This window comes from Vespa velutina, chromosome 11 (genome assembly GCF_912470025.1).
Source record: "Vespa velutina chromosome 11, iVesVel2.1, whole genome shotgun sequence".
Lineage (NCBI taxonomy): Eukaryota > Metazoa > Arthropoda > Insecta > Hymenoptera > Vespidae > Vespa > Vespa velutina.
Genome location: NC_062198.1, coordinates 759,173 through 779,155, shown reverse-complemented (window position 1 = coordinate 779,155; position 19,983 = coordinate 759,173). Strand labels below are relative to the sequence as shown.

The 19,983-nt window shown below is 31.2% G+C and overlaps 1 protein-coding gene across 2 annotated transcripts in view; it reads right to left on the bottom strand.

Annotated features, from left to right (window-relative positions):
- Positions 1-19,983, bottom strand: part of LOC124953202 (semaphorin-1A) — a 327,153-nt gene that overhangs the window by 252,155 nt on the left and 55,015 nt on the right. Inside the window, exon 1 of one of the 2 annotated variants that reach the window (XM_047504239.1) lies at positions 498-672. The exons of the other annotated variant lie outside the window; for it this stretch is intronic. The gene's annotated coding sequence lies outside the window, so the exon portion shown is untranslated. Of the gene's footprint in view, positions 1-497; positions 673-19,983 lie in introns of those variants that run through there. 2 annotated transcript variants of the gene reach the window in all.

Genomic DNA, 19,983 nt, shown 5'->3' with positions numbered 1-19,983 from the left:
TTGCATATATATATATATATATATATATATATATATATATATATATGTATATGTGCTGAAATGCACATACAAGCATACATGCACGCACGTTCATGTGCGTTTGCGTGTGTGTGTGTGTGTATGCATATGTATACGCGTTAAAAATTTTTCCAATTAAAATTCTGATCGTACGTAAATAATAGATAAGAATAAAAATAAAGAAAAAAAAATGAAATGTAAAAATGTAATATAATTAATTAATCAAAAAAAAAAAAAAAAAAAAAAAAGAATCATGAGAAACGTAAGTAAATTCCCTCTTGTTTTCTTTTTCCTTTTTTTTTTTTTATCATACAATATTCTAACCTCTCAACATGAATATTATACTATAGAATTTAAATGAAATTTCCCTTTATAGAAAGTTACCGATAGCCGGTTAAAGGATGGTTATCAATGGTACGGTCTTGTAAGTCGTCAGGTAAGGTCAGTCTTTCCATTGAAATAAAATTTCCGACACGTACAGTGTTATTCCAGGAACAACTTCAATCTTCGAGTTTGTTTTGATTTCGTGAAATTTTTTTTCTTTTCTTTCTTCTTTTCTTTTTTCCTTTTTTCCCTCTTATTTCCCTTAAGATTTCTTTTCTCCTTCTACTCAGATAATTCTCTCTGATCTCGAATTATATCTCCCCCATTTTTATCTCGCTTTATCTTCCTTTATCTCCAATTCACGGTAAATGATTTTCCACAGACAGCTAGAATCTTTTCCAGCCGTTCTCGACTTTTCATGTGAACGGTAGTCTGAAAGACTCTCAGGAGTATTATAAACGCGTACTGCTTACTATCTTGACTTTCTAGCGGCTCGCACGAATTTAGAAGGAGGATTTTCGACGATATGACGAATTCGGAAACGACGTAAAGAGCAATCCGCTTTAAAATTTTAGATACTACTTTGTCAAAAGAAGTATCCGTGTATAGGGATGTTTCCCTTTAAGGCATATAATCCGATCATTTTCTCTCTTTCTCTCTCTCTCTCACTCTCTCTCCATCTTTCTCCCCCTCCCTCTCTCACCCCCTCTCTCTCCTCCTTTTCTTTCTTTTTTTTCTTATCCGAAAAGAAGAAGAAGAAGTCGAAGAAGAAGCAGAATTCGTCGGATCGAGTTGTTGGGAAAAACGTTGGCGAAAGAAAAAAGAAAGAGAAAAAAAGAAAAAAAAGAAATGGAAAAAGAAAAATGTCGTTGAACGAGGACGAATTTGAATTTTGGCGGGCGAATCTCTTTTTCACGTATTACGAAACTCTCGTGGAATCCCTTGGTAAGCTCCAACGTTGGATGGAAAACGTTAATCGCGGAAGATGAACGGTGTGGTCGGGGCTTATCTCGCAAATGAAAAAGGTTCCGCGGGATGAATCTAATAATGGTAATGTGCGTGTAAAAATTGGACCATCTCCAAATATCGAGTTGCTGCAGCCGGCGGCGGCGGTGGTGGCGGCTTGGACTGCCTGTCTCCTCCACCGTACCCCGCTAACCCCTCAACCCTTCCCCGCCCTTTCCTACCTTCCACCTTTACCATCCCTCGTCCCATCCCGTCCCCTTCTCCTCGTTATTCCGAGGTTTCATAACCTCTTCCATCGGTGATAATTTTGCAGTGCCAGCGTGAAAACGAAATTACGGAATTTCGGTTGGCGGAATAATACCACACGCGAAAATCAAAGACAATAATATTAAAATGACTTTTTTTTCCTATCTACACCACCCGAAACGCTCAACTTCCCAACCCCAATCCACCAACCTAATCCAAACACCACCACCCGCTATTTTCCTTCCTATGTATTTTCTTTCAAGATATAGAATATGTTCGAAAATTGTACGGAAATATTGGATCTATCAAACGCAACATGGTTCTGTTCGTTTTGTTTCGAAAATATGTATGTTTTTTTTTCTTCTTTTCTTTTTTTTTTCTTTTTTTTTTTTTATTCCAAATTTCTATCTTCTTTTCTCAAATTATGTTTCATTAAAAAAAAAAAAAAAATTGTTATATAGATTTTTTCGATGGATTTAATATATCATTTTGTTCAAATTTTATTTTTGTTTTGTCTATCGAAAAGATATCATTTAGTCCGTTTCGTTAAAAAAAGAAAAAAAGAAAAAAAAAAAAGAAGAAGAAAAAGAGAGACAAAAAGTAATAATTTTTTATTTAAAACAGATCTACAAAAGCAAGAAATATTTTCAATTGTTCAAACAATATAAATAGGAAAGTTTTTTATTTTTTTTTATTTTTTTTTTATTTTTTTTTTTTTTTTATCGAAAAATGATAAACGCACAAAAGTTTCAAGTTCTTTGTTTCAATTTTTCTTTCTCGTTTCTCTTTTTTTCTTTTTCTTTTGTTGTTAAATCCTGTCTTTCTTCTATCCCTCTTATTATAATATTCCATTTGTCGCGTCCAAGTCGACCATTATCCTTTCACATTACGAGATCGTTCCAACTGAACGATGGTTAAAAGAAGCTCCCATGCGTCGTGGCTGGCAACGATTTTCATTGTGAATTCGTTTTCTGATATAAAGCCAATGCTAAATCATTTTTTCAACAAAATGCTCTTCGTTAAATACTTTACACAAGTAATGACATACATATAATCTCATCGCTATTGTATCGTGTTCGTACGTTTTACATACAGGATAATTATAAATTAAGGATCGGATGAATATCTCGTTTATTAGAACCAATAAAATATATATATATATATATATATATATATATATATTATACATATATATTTTATAAAGGGTATTCCATAAAAAAATCTAAAAACCATTCAACTTCTGTTTTAATCGGAAGTCGGGTATTTTATATGTTTATATTAATATGTTTCACTTCATGTGACTTGGTTATGTGAAAAGTACACATGACCATTCTATTCATTTAAAATTTGCTTATAATATTACAAATGAATTCATCAATTGAATTTTTCTTAATATATTATTTTTCCAATAATTTAACGAAATTAATCTTTAACTAAATTAAAGAAGTCTTCTTAAATTTCATTTTCGATCGATGCAATCATTATTATTATTATTATTATTATTATTATTATTATTATTATTATTATTATTATTTATTAATTTATTATTATTATTATTATTATCATTATTATTATTATTACTCATTAATAATCAACCATTAATCAGAGACATTATTATTACATCGAACACAGAAATATATCATAGGAAGGATTCATTTCGTAGAAATAAAATGATCCGCACGATTTCGAAATCGCATAGAAATCCTCAAAGATTACCATAAATTTTCCTCTAACACCCAAATACACGTATCGTTGAATCACTTAAGCTGTAGAAATAAGCATACCTCGTATTCCCTCTTTCTCTGACAAGCTCTTTTCCTTTGGTATTCTCAACGCATGCTCGCTTGTATGATCAAAAGAAAATCAGGTGACGGGCTCTCGAGCGTTCGAAAGTACTGGCTCCTCTTTCGTTCTCTCTTTCACTTTCTCCCTCTCTCTCTCTCTCTCTCTCTCTCTCTCACTCTCTCTCTCCCTCTTTCTCTCTCTCTCTCTTTCTCCCTTCTCTCTTTATTTCTCGGAAGATATTTAAATACGAGTATGAAAATTATTTGAAAAATAAAATTTTTAAAAAATGTAAATAAAAAAATAGAAGAAAAAGTAATTTACAGAATTCGAAAGCTAAACAAAAAAATGTTTATCGATCGTAATTATTAAATTGTACCGATGTAAACAATACGACATTGTTGAATAATATATTCGTTGGCCATTTTCATCGAGCTCGTTGTTACACTTACATAAGTATTTCGTCGAATGAATAAAATGAAGAATGAACTACATACATTTATGAAAGAGAGAGAGAGAAAGAGAAAGAGAGAGAGAGAGAGAAAGAGAAAAAGAGAGAGAGAGAGAGAGAGCGAGAAAAGTAATTTCATCGGACTTATATTTCCTCTGGATTTTTTCCACTTTCTCTCTCTCTCCTCTCTCACTCTCTCTCTCTCTCTCTCTCTCTTTTTCTCATTCATTCTCTATCTTTTTCCTGATTTATATGTGTATATACATATCTCTATCTCTTTCTATGATATTCCCAAGAGTCTCATTCAAAGACGTAGCATTATAGAGGCCTGCATAAACCGAATGTTCCCAATGGAAAAGTCTGGCAAAGCACGATTATGTAGTAACGGTTACTCGTCATGTTAAGAGAACATATCATAAGTCATAGTATAAAACGTTATAACGGATAACGCGAATTTTTGACGTAACAGAGCGATTCGTATAATCGTCTTTATCGATATCGAAAGAGATATCGATTTTTCACGGATTTATTGCAAAAGCATTAATTACAGAATTCGACGAGCAAGTTCCTTTTATATCTTCTTTTTTCTACTTATTTTCTTTTTGTTCTTTTTTCCTTTTTTCTTTTCATTTTCGTTTCCTTTTCTTTGTTTCTTTATATGTATATATATATATATATATATATATATATATATATATATATATAATCTCAAAAATGTTCGTAAAGTTGAAGTTGAAATATTATGAGGATGATCCAAAACCAATTCAAATGGAAGACACGATAATTTTGCCAGAAAAATTTTTCTAAGCTTTCGACATATTTAACGTCTGTGCATGTATGTGTATAATCAAGAAAAAAAAAGAGATAGGGATAGACAAACAGAAAGAAAGAGAGAGAGAGAGAGAGAGAGAGAGAAAGAGAGAGAGAGAAATAAAGGGATATAAAAAAAAGTTGGCAAAAAGTAGGAAAAATGGAAGGTTGTGCTCTCTCTCTCTCTCTCTCTCTCTATTTCTCTCTCTCTCGTGGGAGCAACATCGTCCGAGTCGATTTTTCTGCCGTTTAACGTCGACCAAACGACGACGGAAAAAATGCCTGCAGGGCTGCTCGACATCGAGCGCCATTGGAAAGAGAGAAAATGACGATCGATAGTCGAACGGAACCGGGGAAAATGCTGGATGAAAAAAGAAAAAAAAGAAAAAAACGAAAAAAAAGGAAGAAAAGAAAAGAAAAGGAAAAAAGGAAAAAAGAGAAGAAGAAATGGGGGTAAAAAAAGGAAGAAAAAGAGAGGAAGATAGAAAAGAGAACGCGGAATACGAAAAGTAGCAACACCTAGACGAGTTGGTGGTGTCAGGGAGTTGAATGGTTCGACAAAAGTCGCGAGGGCTTACCTCGTTCAATAGTTGGATACTCGAAGGCCGATGGAACAAAAGCCAATTAAGTTTGGCCAAAGTCTGACCTCGCTTGTTCGCCTGACACGAAAAAATATTTTCTCGATGAAATAGCCTCGTTTACGTGATATCTTCTCTCTCTCTCTCTCTCTCTCTCTCTCTCTCTCTCTATCTATCTATCTATCTATCCATCTATTTATCTATCTATCTATCTTTTTATTTATCTATCTCTTTCTCTATCTCTCTCGCACTTGAATTTCAAGAAATAGAAAATTATAATAATGTAGATATTACATAATAAAATATTATATAAAATAATAATAATAATAATAATAATAATAAGTACAATAATAATATTAATAATAAGAACAATAGTAATAATAATAATAAGAAGAAGAAGAAGAAGAAGAAGAAGAAGAAGAAGAAGAAGAAGAAGAAGAAGAAGAAGAAGAAGAAATCGATTTACATGGTTTCATATTATTTTCAATATTTCAACTTTATCAATGATTTTTTTTATAATACTTTTATTACATAAAACTTTACTTAAAAACTCGTTCAAGTTTCGTCGAATATTCGTAATAATTATTATACAACATTAATGAGAAAAAGTTTATTCGTTCTAAGTATTATTAAGGGATGCCACTTTCTTTTTGTTTTTCTCTTTTTCAATTTTACAACTAACAATGTTGTAAAATCAGAATCTTCCTTAAATGAGCAAAAACGTCGAATGTAAGAATTTAATAAAAAGAGAGAGAAATAGAGAGAGATAAGGATAGAGAGAGAAAGAGAGAGAAAGGGAGAAAGAGAGAGAGAGAGAGAGAGAGAGAGAGATCAATTTACAGAAGAACGAACGAAAGCGATCCGTTTGTACTCCGTAGGAAAACGGTTTGTCAGATCGGAGGAAGATGGAGCTCTTTCTCTCTAGTGTGGCACGTGCGATCGATCATTTCGTCGTCGGATCGGAAAAATAATTAGGTCGACCAAACATCGGAACGACACGTTTCTACGGCGAATCACTGCAAGCCGGCTGATACGTTGACGTTGATCAGGATTGAATTCGCCATTTCGAGTGTGCCTACCGAGAGTGGAATATTATATACAGGGTGTCATTCTAACGTCTAGAATTTACATTGATCAAAGAAAAAAAGCAAAAAAAAAAAAAGAAAGAAAAGTAAAATCCCAAAATTTTTTACAAATAAAACAATAATCCTTTTGACTTTCATCAATTTATTCAATCGAATATTTTATCAAGACAAAAAGAGAAAAAGGGGGAGAAACAGCAACAGCAACAACAACAACAACAACGATACAAATGAACAATTTTACAGCGATGTTTAACAAATTGGCGTGATTTAATTTTGACTTTGAAAGAAGGAAAAGAAAGAAAAAAGGGGAAAAAATGGCTTACAATTGGAAACAACGTATGAAAAATTCAACGGAGGTCAGATTGAGCGTTTAATAAAAAATTCTTTTTATCATCATTTAAATATTACATACGAAGAATCTTGATCACATTTTCTGGTACACCGTGTATAAACGAGACACAAGGGAAAGCTTCGAGGGTAACGAACGTCGATATAGCACTATGTCGGTGCAATTCTCAAAAGCGTATTTCTACGCTAACACGGAGCTCTTCTCGTGTACGCAAAAGTAATCTCTCCTGTCAGCTGTCGTTCTTCGACGGAAAAATACTTGATGAATTCTCGGTACCACGGTACCTCGCTTCGAGAGGGTGCGTTTTTATCGCCCCGTTATATTCTCCCAGCCACGTCTGAAGTTTCCGCGTTTGCCTTCTTTTCCTGTTTTTTTTATTTTCTTTTTTCCTTTCTTTTCCTCCTTTTTTTCTCATCTTTTTTCTCCCCTCTCCCTTCCGCCTTTTTTCTTCTTCTTTTATATTTTCTTCCATTTCTTTTTTCTTGTTTCTTAAGCTATCATCGACATGTCGAATTCGAGCTTCGATTAAAACCCATATACAGAGTTTTGGTGGTCGCACACGGTCAAAGAAAATGGCCAACATTTTGAACCATAACTCTTTGGCTTGGTTCGAATAAAAACATTTTTGCCTACCAGATTATATATATATGTATATGTATATGTATATGTATATGTATATGTATATGTATATGTATATGTATATGTATATGTATATGTATATGTATATGTATATGTATATGTATATGTATATGTATATGTATATGTATATGTATATGTATATGTACACCTATCTAAAAGGGCCAACAAAATATATTCAAGAGCCTATTCTTCACGACTCGAAATGGCTCCACTACCCTCTGTCACGTGAATTGTATCATATGAAAAATAAAAAAAAAGGAAATGAAAAAAAGAAAAATAAAAGAACTCAAGGATAATATAAAAATTGTTTTATTCATTATTTTACATTCGAACGAGACGATATATATTCATTTTCTTTTCTCTTTCTTTTTCCTTTTTTTTTTTATTTGTTTTAACTTTTACGTAAAACGACATCGTCGTCCTATATAAGACGTTACTCGTTATATAGCAAAAGAAACGGGAAGGAAAGAGAAAGAAAGAGAGAGAGAGAGAAAAAGAGAAAGAGAAAGAGAGAGAGAGACAAAGAAAGTATAGATTGAAAATTTTCGTTAGAATCTCCTAGCATACACGTATATCCCATAACAATTTTATTCGTTCAAATCGCTATCTAGATATCTATATTTCACGAAAAATCTTCTTACGACGTACGAATTTTCTTGAGAGCGTACCTTTGAAGATAGTGAATGTAAAAAAAGCTTAAGGTAAAAAGACAATATACATACACACATATATATATATATATACATATATACGTATATATATGTATGTATTTATATATATATATACACACATATATATATATGTTACATATTATATAATGTATGTGTGTGGGTGTGCATGCGCGCAAATATACATAGAGATATGCACGCAAAGCAACATGGTAAAGGGCCAGAGGAGCCGATCGATATCTCGTATCTCCGTTATGGTTATCGTTTACGTTACGCTAGAGCTATGTTAGAACTCAAAACCATAAAATTCTCAACGACGAAAAGAAACGTCGTATTCTACACAAGTTTTCATTCTTTCAATCATTTTTTCTTTTTCTTCTTCAATCTACAATTCCACGTCTTTGGTGTAATACGCTCATTCAAGAATAAAATCAAAGTTCAAGAATCAAAGATTGCCAAGGGATAATCGACTTGAGACTACCTTGGCACGTTCGATAAGTGATCGTTTTCACTAATTAGTCGAGTTGTTATCTGTAGAGAGCTAACGATCCTGAGTCTCGAGTTTACTTATCGTTTTAGGTTATTAAAAAGTGAGAAAAGCAGATGGAGGATAGATAGTGATTGGAAGAGAAAAAGAGACACAGAGAGAGAAAGAGAGAGAGAAAGAGAGAGAGAGAGAGAGAGAGAGAAAGAGAGAGAGAGAGAGAGAGTGTAGAAAAGGAGACAGAAAAAGACAGAAAAAAAGGACGGTTAGTGCGAAAAAGATAGAGATAAACGGACGGAAAAGAAAAGTAAGAAAAACAAAGAAAAAGAAAAGAAAAGAAAAGATAGAAAGACGATAGACGAAGAGAGAAAAGGACAGGATACGGCAGAGAAAAAGAAAGAGATGTATAGGAAAGAATGGAAAGAAAAAAAAAAAAGATCGACAAATAAAATGGAAAAAGCAGATGAACGGATAGACAATGAAATAGATAGATAAAAAAGAGAAAAAAATTGATAGGTGGTCAGACAGACGGACAGACAAATGGACAGACTGACTGACAGACATATAGACAGACAGCAGACAAACAGCAAGAAAAATACAGATAGTAAGACATAGTGTAAATGAACAAGACAGAGAAAAAAATAGATATGCAAACGAAGAAAAAGAAGCAGAAAAATAATAACAAAAAAGATTGAAAGACGAATAGAAAGAAAAAAAAATAGGTAAGTAATTGGAAAAAAATAAACAAAAAAGAACAAGGACAGATAAAGGTAATAAAAAGGAAAAGAAAAAAATGACAGATAAACAATCAAAGAAAGATAGATTAATATATATATATATATATATATATATATATATATATATACACATATATATATTTACATATTACATATGTACATTTATATATTTACCTGCGCGCGTGTATGTGTGCATGCGTGCGTGATGAGTATGAAGAAAAAGACAGTTTAGCAAAAAAAATAAAAGCAGAAGAATATATATATATATATATATATATATATATATATACATATATATATATAGCAACGTGTATATGTCGTGTATGTATGTATGTGTATGACAAAAGACAGGTAGAAATATATAAAAAATTAACGTATAGATATAAAGAGAAAAATACAGATAGATATGTACAAAGAAACCGACAGGTAGAAAACTGTGAGCAAGGAGAGAAAAAAACAGACAAATAGAAAAGTATAAAGAATAGACATACATGTAAAAGAAAAAGGCAGATAGATATGTATAAAGAAAACGAGACGGATAGAAAACTACAAAGAGAGACGGAAAAAGAGAGAGAGAGAGAGGAAGATAGAGAGAATGAGAGAGAGAGAGAGACAGAGAGAGGGAGAGAGAGAGAGAGAGAGAGAAAGAAAAACTGAAAGAGAGAGACAGAAAGAGAGAGAGAGAGAGAGAGAGAGAGAAAGAGAAAAAAAAGGAAAAACAAAATAAAACAGATGGACAGATAGAAAAATACAGATAGACAGACGAAGAGAGAGAAAGAAGGGAGGATAGAGAGAGAGAGAGAGAGAGAGAGAGAGAGAGGGAGAGAGAGGGGGAGGGAGAAAGTAAAAAAACAGAAGCATAGATACAAAAAAAGATAGACAAACAGATAATGAAAGAAAGGAACACACAGACTGATAATGACCAAAAGACAGGCAGACAGATGGACAGGCAGACAGATGGACAGACAAACGGATGGACGGACGGACGGACGTTAAACTCATTATATTGTTAAGCTCATCCAAGAAATTACAAGGAAATAAACATTTAAAAAGGGAGCGAGAGAAAGGGGTGGGGGAGAGAGAGAGAGGAGAGAGAGAGAGAGAGAGAAAGAGAGAGAGAGAGAGAGGAAGAGAGAGAGAGAAATAAGAAAAGATAGAGAAAAAAAAAGGAAAAGGTAAAGGGAGAAAGAGCGAGATACAAAGAGAGATAGAGAGATAGAGTGAGATAGAGAGAGAAAATAGACATGATTTGCGAGACAGGATAATTTCCGTTCGCGGAAACGTGTAACGCGTGGCGAAGAGTTTCTAGAGTAGCTTTAAAAGGGTATATGCAGAGAAAGAAAGAAAGAGAAAGAGAAAGAGAGATAAAGAGAGACAGAAAAAGAGAAAGAGAGAGAGAGAAAGAGAGAGAGAGAGAGAAAGGGATAGAGAAAGAAAAGAATCGAAGAAGATACGATCGAGTTCGAGAGGAGAAAGAGAAGATGTGCACCTGAAAATTCCAAGAAATGGGTTAAGGAAGCTCCTCGAATCCTGCTACAGAGTATAAATCATTTCCGTCGACGGTAATTTGATTCTCGCGCGTCTTTCGATCCGAGGTTGCTTTCCTCTTCTCCCTACCTCTCTCTCTCTCTCTCCCTCTTTCTCTCTATCTATCTCTCTTTCTCTCTATCTCTCTCTGTCTCTTTCTTTTTCTTTTTTTCTTACTCTCTCTCTCTCTCTCTCTCTCTCTCTCTCTCTCTCTCTCTTTCATCCTCTATTTTGCTTTTTTTTTTTCTCGTTCTCTTTCTTCTTTTTGTTCAACAACGCGATCTCGCAAATTACCGCGACTGGAAATTCTTATTTCTCTCACTCTTTCTTTCTCTCTCTCTCTTACTCTCTCTCTCTCTCTCTTCTTCTTCTTTCTTTCCGGCATTGCACGAACTTCAGGTTGGATTTTTACGATTTACGAGGAATTCATTAAAATGATAATCATATTTTTATTTCTCTGTTTTTTCCCACCCTCTCCGGTTTTTTTTCTTTTCTTTTCTTTTCCTTTACTTTCCTTTTCTTTTGAATATGACAATGAAGATCGGACACGCGAATAGAATATTAGATGTCTAATGAAAGCGAAAATAAAATTATTTATAAGCTCGTTCGTGTTTAAATTCGTATGTTCGTAATATCGTTTCTATTTTTATATGAATAAGATAAAATGTCAGACAGAAATCAGAAGACAGAAATCATTTTTGATTCAAACAGGATAATATGCTGATAGACATCAATATAATTGAGCCGTTTATTTTGAAAGTGGCCTAACTCCATTTATACTTAAATCAATGAATGAAAATGAAAATTTTAAAGTCTTGAATTTATTACCACGTCGGTGTAGACCAAGAAAGTTCGAAAATATTGTATTGACACCACTGTATAAAAATATCAGACAAATTACAACAACAAAATTCAAGTACATAATTGACCTATTACGATATATACCACCGGAACATCATGATTTCTTCAAATTCCTTTCACACACACAAAATCTAGGTAAGTAGTAAATTGTTTTGTAATAAATTTATGTTTGTAATTTTGTACGTTATGTAGTTAAAAAATGTTTTGAATCGCATTAATTATGTTTTCGAAGTGTTTTAAAGATATGTAAAATAAATTGAGTATTGTTTTTTTCAATTTGAAGCATCTTAAATTATGTTAAATGGACTTGGGCACCTTCAAATTTTATAATGAATCTGATTGTTAATTTTGAAAGTGGCCTAACTCCATTCTTGATAAGAAAACGCATATTATTCATCTAATAATTGCCACTATTTTAATAGGAACTATAAATTTAACACCCTTAGATATACTTAAGTAGTATGACTCATTAGTATCCTATACGTATATTTTTAAATTCATTGAAACGCAAACCCTTAAATATCTCGATTTGAAGATAAATGGAGTTAGGCCACTTTCGAAATAAACGGCTCATATTTGTCGGAGTTATCTGTTTTTCTTTTTTCGAGATTTCAAGATAATCTATATTCTCCTTTCTTTTTTTCTTTTTTTTTTTTTTTTTGAATCAATCGTTGTTATTACCATACTGTTATAGTTTATAAGAGAGAAGGATAGAGAAAAAGAAAATGAATTCAATGATAATGATTATTATTATTTATAATGATTATTATATTAAATATAATGATTATTATTGATAGTTTTTCGATAAGGTTTATATAACTATGATGCTTATATAATTTTTAGCTGTTTAATTTTTACATGTTTAAGTAATTTCTTTAGACACATGTATTCTCATGTTTTTTTTTTTCATGTCGCGCGAATAATAATCTATTTGAAGATCTATAGAATTTAATTGCTAAATCATTTTCGAAACGTAAATATCTTCTAAAACATGCCAATGTATTTCATCGAAACATCTTAATCGTAGACTTTTTTCGAAGGTCACACATTTTCATACAAAGTCATTCGAAAGCCAACGAATTCGTTTTCTATTATTATATCATTTATATTATCCGTATTATTATATTCATAGTATGATAACAAAAAGAAAAAGAAAAGAGAACTTCGATGTTTCAATGAATTTCAATAAGAATTAATCAAAAAAACATGTCGTATTATTTATAATATCGTGGCCTAAATAAATTTCATCCTGTGACATTTAACTCGTACTGTCAATAGTAACGAAGATATCTCAAGCGTTCTAGTTAAACAATAATAAAACAAAAGCCCGTATATAATTCAGATATTAAATAGAATTTCAGAATTTATGATAACTTTTTAAACGGTCTCGTTTAATTACAAAAAAGAAAAAAAAGAAAAAGAAAGAAAAATAAAAAAAAGAAAAGAAAAATAAAAGAAGGGAAAGAAACTCGAACAAATTGCGATTCGTCGAAAATTGTAAGCGAAAGATCTCGTTTAAACCCACCATCGATGATCAAGAGAAGCAGAACGACATAACGATCCAATGGAGAATATTCGAATTGCCGAAGCAAAAACGAAGGACGAAGGGACCTTTAACCCGAAGAAATTTGCCTTCGGTTATTGGCGACGTACAACGACAAACCCTGGACCTCGAATATCGATTTGTCCTACTGACTCCTCAATGTCTCCGGGATAATGTCGACGTTCGTGGTTGCTAGGAAGAAGAAGGAGATAGAGGAAGAGGAAGAGGAAGAGGAAGAGGAAGAGGAGTAAAGGGAGAACAGAGAGTGAAAGAGTAAGAGAAAGAGAGAGAGAGAGAGAGAGAGAGAGGTCAGCAGAAATTTCAATTTGCCTAGGGCGACAAAACGGCTTGCACCGAGACTGCTTGCTTGGCCAACGTGAAATTTCAACTCCGCGTTTCGAGATCTACCGAAATGCAAGCAATACACTGCTCGATTCTGTTAAGCGAGAGAGAAACAGACAGTGAAAGGGAGAGAAAGAAAGAGAGAGAGAGAGAGAGAGAGACAGAGAGAGAGAGAATGAAAGCGATAAGGATATATGTTTGCTTTCTGCAACTACTATTATATGTCGAATTCGAATCCAACTATAATTATTATCTTGATTCTAATGTAATGTCTGAGAAAAAACGAATTATAGTAGTTGCAATAATGAACTCTTCCTTTAAGTAAATAGGATGCGAAGAAGAAATAAAGGGAGAAAGAAAGAAAGAAAGAGATAGAGAGAGAAAGAGAGAGACAGAAAGAGATAAATAGAGATAGATAAATAGATAGAGAGAAAGAGATACAGATAGATAAATAGAAGGAGAAATAAATAAGGAGAGAGAGAGAGAGAGAGAAAAGTAGATAAATAGAGAGAGAGAGAGAGAGAGAGAAAAAATGAGAGAGAATCATTTAAAAAGATTCTTTTCAATAGCCACGCGATCGTTTTATTCCTCGGATTAGTACGAGCTTGCAAACTCGTTCGCAAGTTTTCACGTTCGATTTCCTCACAGTTGAGAGATATCTCTCTCTCTTTCTCTCTCTCTCTCTCTCTCTCTCTCTCTCTCTCTCTCTCTCTCTCTCTCTCTCTCTCTCTCTCTCTCTATCTTTCTTGGTTTTCATCAAGAAGAGATGAAAAAAGCATTGACTGATTGTTCAGAGCTATAGAAAAAAGGCATAAGAAAAAATTTCACTTCAGTGCTCTTCTTCCAATGTACGATGACGCACGTAGAAAAAAAAAAAAAAAAAAAAAAATAGTGTAACGATCGGTAAGCATAAATCGTTACGGCTTCGTTCGGTGAGCGCGATAAAAGCTCAAGGGAAAAGAAAACGTGGAAGGGTCGAAAAAGAAACGTCGATTCCGTCCGAATAGAGAAAAGAAATAATAGATATTACATGTCGATCCTTTCCGCTCAGTATCTATCTATCTATCTATCTATCTATCTATCTATCTACCTATCTATCTATTTTTCTCTTTATCTTTCTTTTCTTTTTCCTTTTCAGTCTTTATTTTTATTTCGTAATGTAATATTCTTCTCTCTCTCTCTCTCTCTTTCTCTCTCTCTCTCTCTCTCTCTCTCTCTCTCTATATATATATATATATATATATATATATATATATTTCTCTGTCTCTCTCTCTTTCGTTTTACTATTTTTATATCATTCCTGTTTGTATATATGTTTTTAAAGGTTTTTTATTTCTATGCAGACATCCCTCCAAAAGTCTCCTCTAAAAAAAAATTATTCTTCGATTTACTTTTAATATTTTACAATGACAACCGGAGGAACTCGATAAAACGATTTAGTTCTCTTTCAATTCTATTCTTATTTTTAATATTTATTTTTCTTTTTCTTCTATTTCATTTTCTCTCTCTCTCTCTCTCTCTCTCTCTCTCTCTCTCTCTCTCTCTCTTTCTCTCCTTTCTTTCCTTTTTTCAGTTTTACATTTTTCATATTATACCTATCATTTTATTCATTTCAGTATTCCACGATGACAACCAAACATTGGGAAAAAAGAAGATATAAAAAATATATTTCTCTTTCTCTCGAATCTTATTTTTAATATTATATTTGTCCTATATTTTACTCTGTCTATATTATTCCTATTGTTATATCTGTTAAAACGTTTCTATTTCTATAGGGAGGTTTTATATCCTTTTTTATTTTATTCATTTGTATTTTCAAATCATTTTCATTTATATATTATATCGTAATCTAGAATTATAAGTATAATTTGATAAACAATTCGTCTCTCCCTCGCTCTCTCTCTCTCTCTCTCTCTCTCTCTCTTTTTCTTCATCTCTATTCATAATGTTATCATTTCTTCATGCAAGCGCCTACACGCACCCACCCACCCGCACACACACACACACACACACACACACACACACACACACACGCACACGCACACACACACACACACACACATACATACATATTTTATATCATCCTTATTATTTTATCTATTACAACGTTTTTGTTTTTATAAAGACGTTCTCAATTCCTAAATGATTATGTTCTTGGAGATAAAAAAAAATTGATCTTCTGATGTAAATGCATTTTAATATATTTTAAACTATGTGAACACGTCGAATAATAACAATTTACACGATAAAACAAATAGATTACCACGGAAATGATGTTAAAAATGCTACAAGAATACATAGAGAATCATAAGACACGTAAAAAGAAAAAATTGTTCAATAAATTATTTCTATTCGTTTACTTCTTCAAAATGATTTTTACTTATTTGTCGTATTCTATAATGTCAATCGAAACTTTATTATTATAAGATCCTATCATTATCTTGAATTAATATCTCATTTCATTCTCTTTCTCTTTTATTCCTTTATATTTTATATCATTCTTACCATTTCATGTTATTTTTTCAATGTTTTTTTTTTTTTCTTTTTTCCAATAAAAACTTACTACACTCTTACAAAATTATTCCTTTTAGTTGCTAACCTCGCCTTAAAACTCTATAATTCCATGAAACTTAAAGTCGAAACTTTGAAGTTACAAACTTATGTGGGATACGAGAAATAGATAGAAAGAAATAACTTTCTATACACTTATATAAAATAATATTAAGTTTATACTATAATTATATAATATTAAAAAAATATATATTATATATATATTATATTTATAGTATTATATTATACTATATATAAGTAATACATTATATATATACACATATATATATATATATATATATATATATATATATATAAATATAAGTGATATATAGCACAAGTAATATACAACTTAAAGTTAAAAAAATAATTATAAATTTATAACTTTATTAACGTATACCATATAAGTATATATCACTACTATGTAATTATATAGAGAATAATTTATACTTATATATAATTATAATATTCTATAACTTATACTTATGCTGGTAATAATATAGTCATAATGTATTATTCCCTTAACTTATCAGTCACCACTTATATATAGTAATAGTACAGTATACTATTAACTACGTAAGTTATTATACTATACCCTTTACATTTCATAACTCTGTTGTAAATAAAAAAAAAAAGAAAATTAGATCACCTATTAAAATATTTTCTTTCTCTCTCTCTCTCTCTCTTCTTTTTCTAAATACAATGTTTCTAAAAGAATAATATAAAAATAAAAATAAAAAGATAAAAAAAAAATTCATAACTCGTAAGTGAAAATTCGATTAAGAGTGATGCATGTACGCACGCAACTACCGAGAAAATATTTATACTCCTCGAATCATGAAATTGTAATGAACATCTAGTAAGATAATCATAGTGGGTTAACGTTTTCAACCGCGCGAGCGATACGCGAGCAATATAACCGGCCGTAAAATCCGACTCACACATATATATACATATATATACACGTGCTTTCCCCTCCTTTTTCTCTTTTTCTATCTCTGTCTCTCTCTTGCACGCATAGAAAGTGGAAACCATTTATCGTCTCTCGAACATCTGACGGCGTTGTTCTGATAGTCTATACGCAGTTGAATAACTGCGTCGGGAACGACGATTAATCCTCTCGTTTCTACGCTTAATAGGAAGAATTAATTCCTTTTGATATTTTTTCCCCCCGAGAAAGACGGACGATACGTTGTCCCATTGTGACATTTGCCGTTGACAGGTTCCACTTCTATGTATGCAAACGCATATGTATAGACATGCACTGTTCGCGTTATTGCTCGGCCAGCCTTTTTTCTATTTTTTCTCGCGGATGATAGACGTACGGTGGAAAACAAAAAACACACAAAAAAAAAAAAGAAAACAAAAGAGAAAAAAGAAGGGAAAAAGAAAAAGGAAAAAAAAAGAAAAACAAGATGGCAAAAAAAAAAAAAAAAGGAAAAAAATTTCTCTATTGTTTTTCGAAAAAGCAAAAAAGAAAGAAAAGGAAAAAAAGAAAAACAACGGCTTTGAACGATTTTTACAATTTTATGAAGGAACAGAATTGAATTTTTTTCCGTGAAATAAAAATGATACAAACAAATATTTTCTTCTTTTCTCTCTCTCTCTTTCTCTCTCTCTCTCTCTCTCTCTCTCTCTCTCTCTCTCTCTTTCTCTCTTTCTCTTTGAATGTTCGTATGGAATATAAATGTTATTATTTAAACAATATGATACGAAAATAACGATATTTCTTTTTAAATTTTTCCAATATTAAGCAATTATATATCGTTATTATCTTCGAAAATGTTTTGTAATCTTTTAAAATAATACGTAACAATAAAACATAATTATATTTTAAAGAACAAGAGATTTTCTATTCATATAAATAAGTTCCGAATTTTTCAAACAAGTATTATGAATATATATATAAATATTCATAATATTTGTAATTCAATATATATATCTAATATAAATATATATATATATATACATATATATATATATATATATATATATATATATATCATTAATAAATATTTTTTTATTCATAAATTTCTGTAATTCCGTACAAATTTGTAGTATCCTTTTTCTTTTTTTTTTTTTTCTTAGAAGCTGTTTATAATGTTTTTAATTATTCGATATATATAATTCTACTATGAAATAAAAAAAAAAAAAATGAGAAAAGAAAACATTGGAAATATTCGAACATTTTAAATTTCTTTGAACGAAAAAGAAAAAATCCTCTATTAAAATTTATTATTTTTTGAATTTTCTGTTTCGAAACCTGCTCCTTTCGAGTAAATGTTTGAACAATTTTAAAAAATAAAAACGTTTCCCGATTGTTTTCCGAAAAAACGATAGCTATGAACGTTTTTTACAATCTCATGAAACATAATAAAAACGTAAAAAAAGAGTTCATTTATGTTTTTCTAATAAATTTACTAACGTTTTCGGATAAAATATAATAAAATAAAAAAAAGGGATAAAAAGAAAAGAAAAAAGAAGAAATCCCTTCATCGTTTCTCGAAAAATTTTGTGATTTTTAACGATTTTTATATTTTTGTGAAAAAAGAGGAAAACAGAGTTAACCTATTAATTTCTAATTTTCAAATCAATATTTGAAATAAACAATTTAAGAAAATAAAATAAAGGAAAGTCTTTTTCATTGTCTTTCAAAAAAAGCTGTGATTATGAATAATTTTTGTATTTTCATGAAAAAATGAAAAGAGAGTTAACCTGCTAATTTCTAATAAATTTTAAAATGAATGCTCGAAATAAATGAAGAGTTTTGGAAAAATAGAAGAGGAATTTTTCATGATTTTTCAAGAAAATCTTTTATTTTGAACAATTTTTATAATTTCAGTAAGGAAAATTAAATAAGAGTCTTCGATTCTTATGAATTTTAGTAAATTTTTTAAGCAGATTCTCATAATAAAGAATTCCAAAAAAAAAAAAGAAAAGAAAAAGAAAAGTACTTGTATACAATAAGCTGTGGTTTCGAATAATACGAGAGGAAGAAATAAGAACAAAAAAAAGAACAAGAAAAAAACAAAACGTACTTATGAATAACACGAGAGAAAGAAATAAGAACGAAAGTGAGAATAAAAAAGAGAAAGAAGGCTACGAAAAGAAAGAAAGAAAGAAAGAAAGAAAGAAAAAGAGAGATAGAGAAATAAATAGGTGACATAGCGATCGACATAAGTTGAAGCGAGCCTGAAACTTCGTTACGTCACTTCTGACTTTTGCAAGTATTTCTGAATCTCTTTTTCTCTCTCTTTCTTTATCTCTATCTTTCTCTTTCTCTTCCTCCCTTTTCCTCCCTCCCTCTCTCTCTCTCTCTCTCTCTCTCTACAATCTCTCTATCTCTCTATTGGTCCATTCACTTACACTCGACTTTCCGTGCAATGAACTGAGAGGAAGAAACTCTTTCCCACGATCGTCCTCGTTTACGTCGATAAGAATAAAATTCCCTATGAGTCGGTCAGACACTGACGCATACGAAGAGTTGGGGGTGGTGCCGAGGTAACAAAAGGGGTAGAAGAGATAAACGTCTGACGATTTAAATATTCCAACTGCACGATATGAATCACATTGCACACGTTCGAAATCGTTACTACGCTTGCGTTATTCCTCCTCTTCTTAGTCTTTCTTTTTTCCATGTTTAGCTTTTAAATGAGAGATTATTAGAAACAGAAATATGAATTTCTCAACGAATTAAAAAGAAAAAAAAAAAAAAAAGAAACAGGAAAAACAAAACAATAATAATAAAAATAAAAAGATAAGACTAATAAACATATTTTGTTTTTTTTACCAGTTATTTCATTAGTCATCCGGTATATCAAACATGTTCATGTACTTGAATCCTTAATCTCGTAAATGCATGCACACGCTCGTAAATATTTCCTTTTCGTTTGTTACGTACGAGATTTCAAAATTTACGTTATATACAAAAAGGAAAAAAAATAAAACAAAAAGAAAAAAAAAAACAAGTAACTCATTATTATTAAATATTTTCATAATGAAGCTATTACTTATATTATAGAT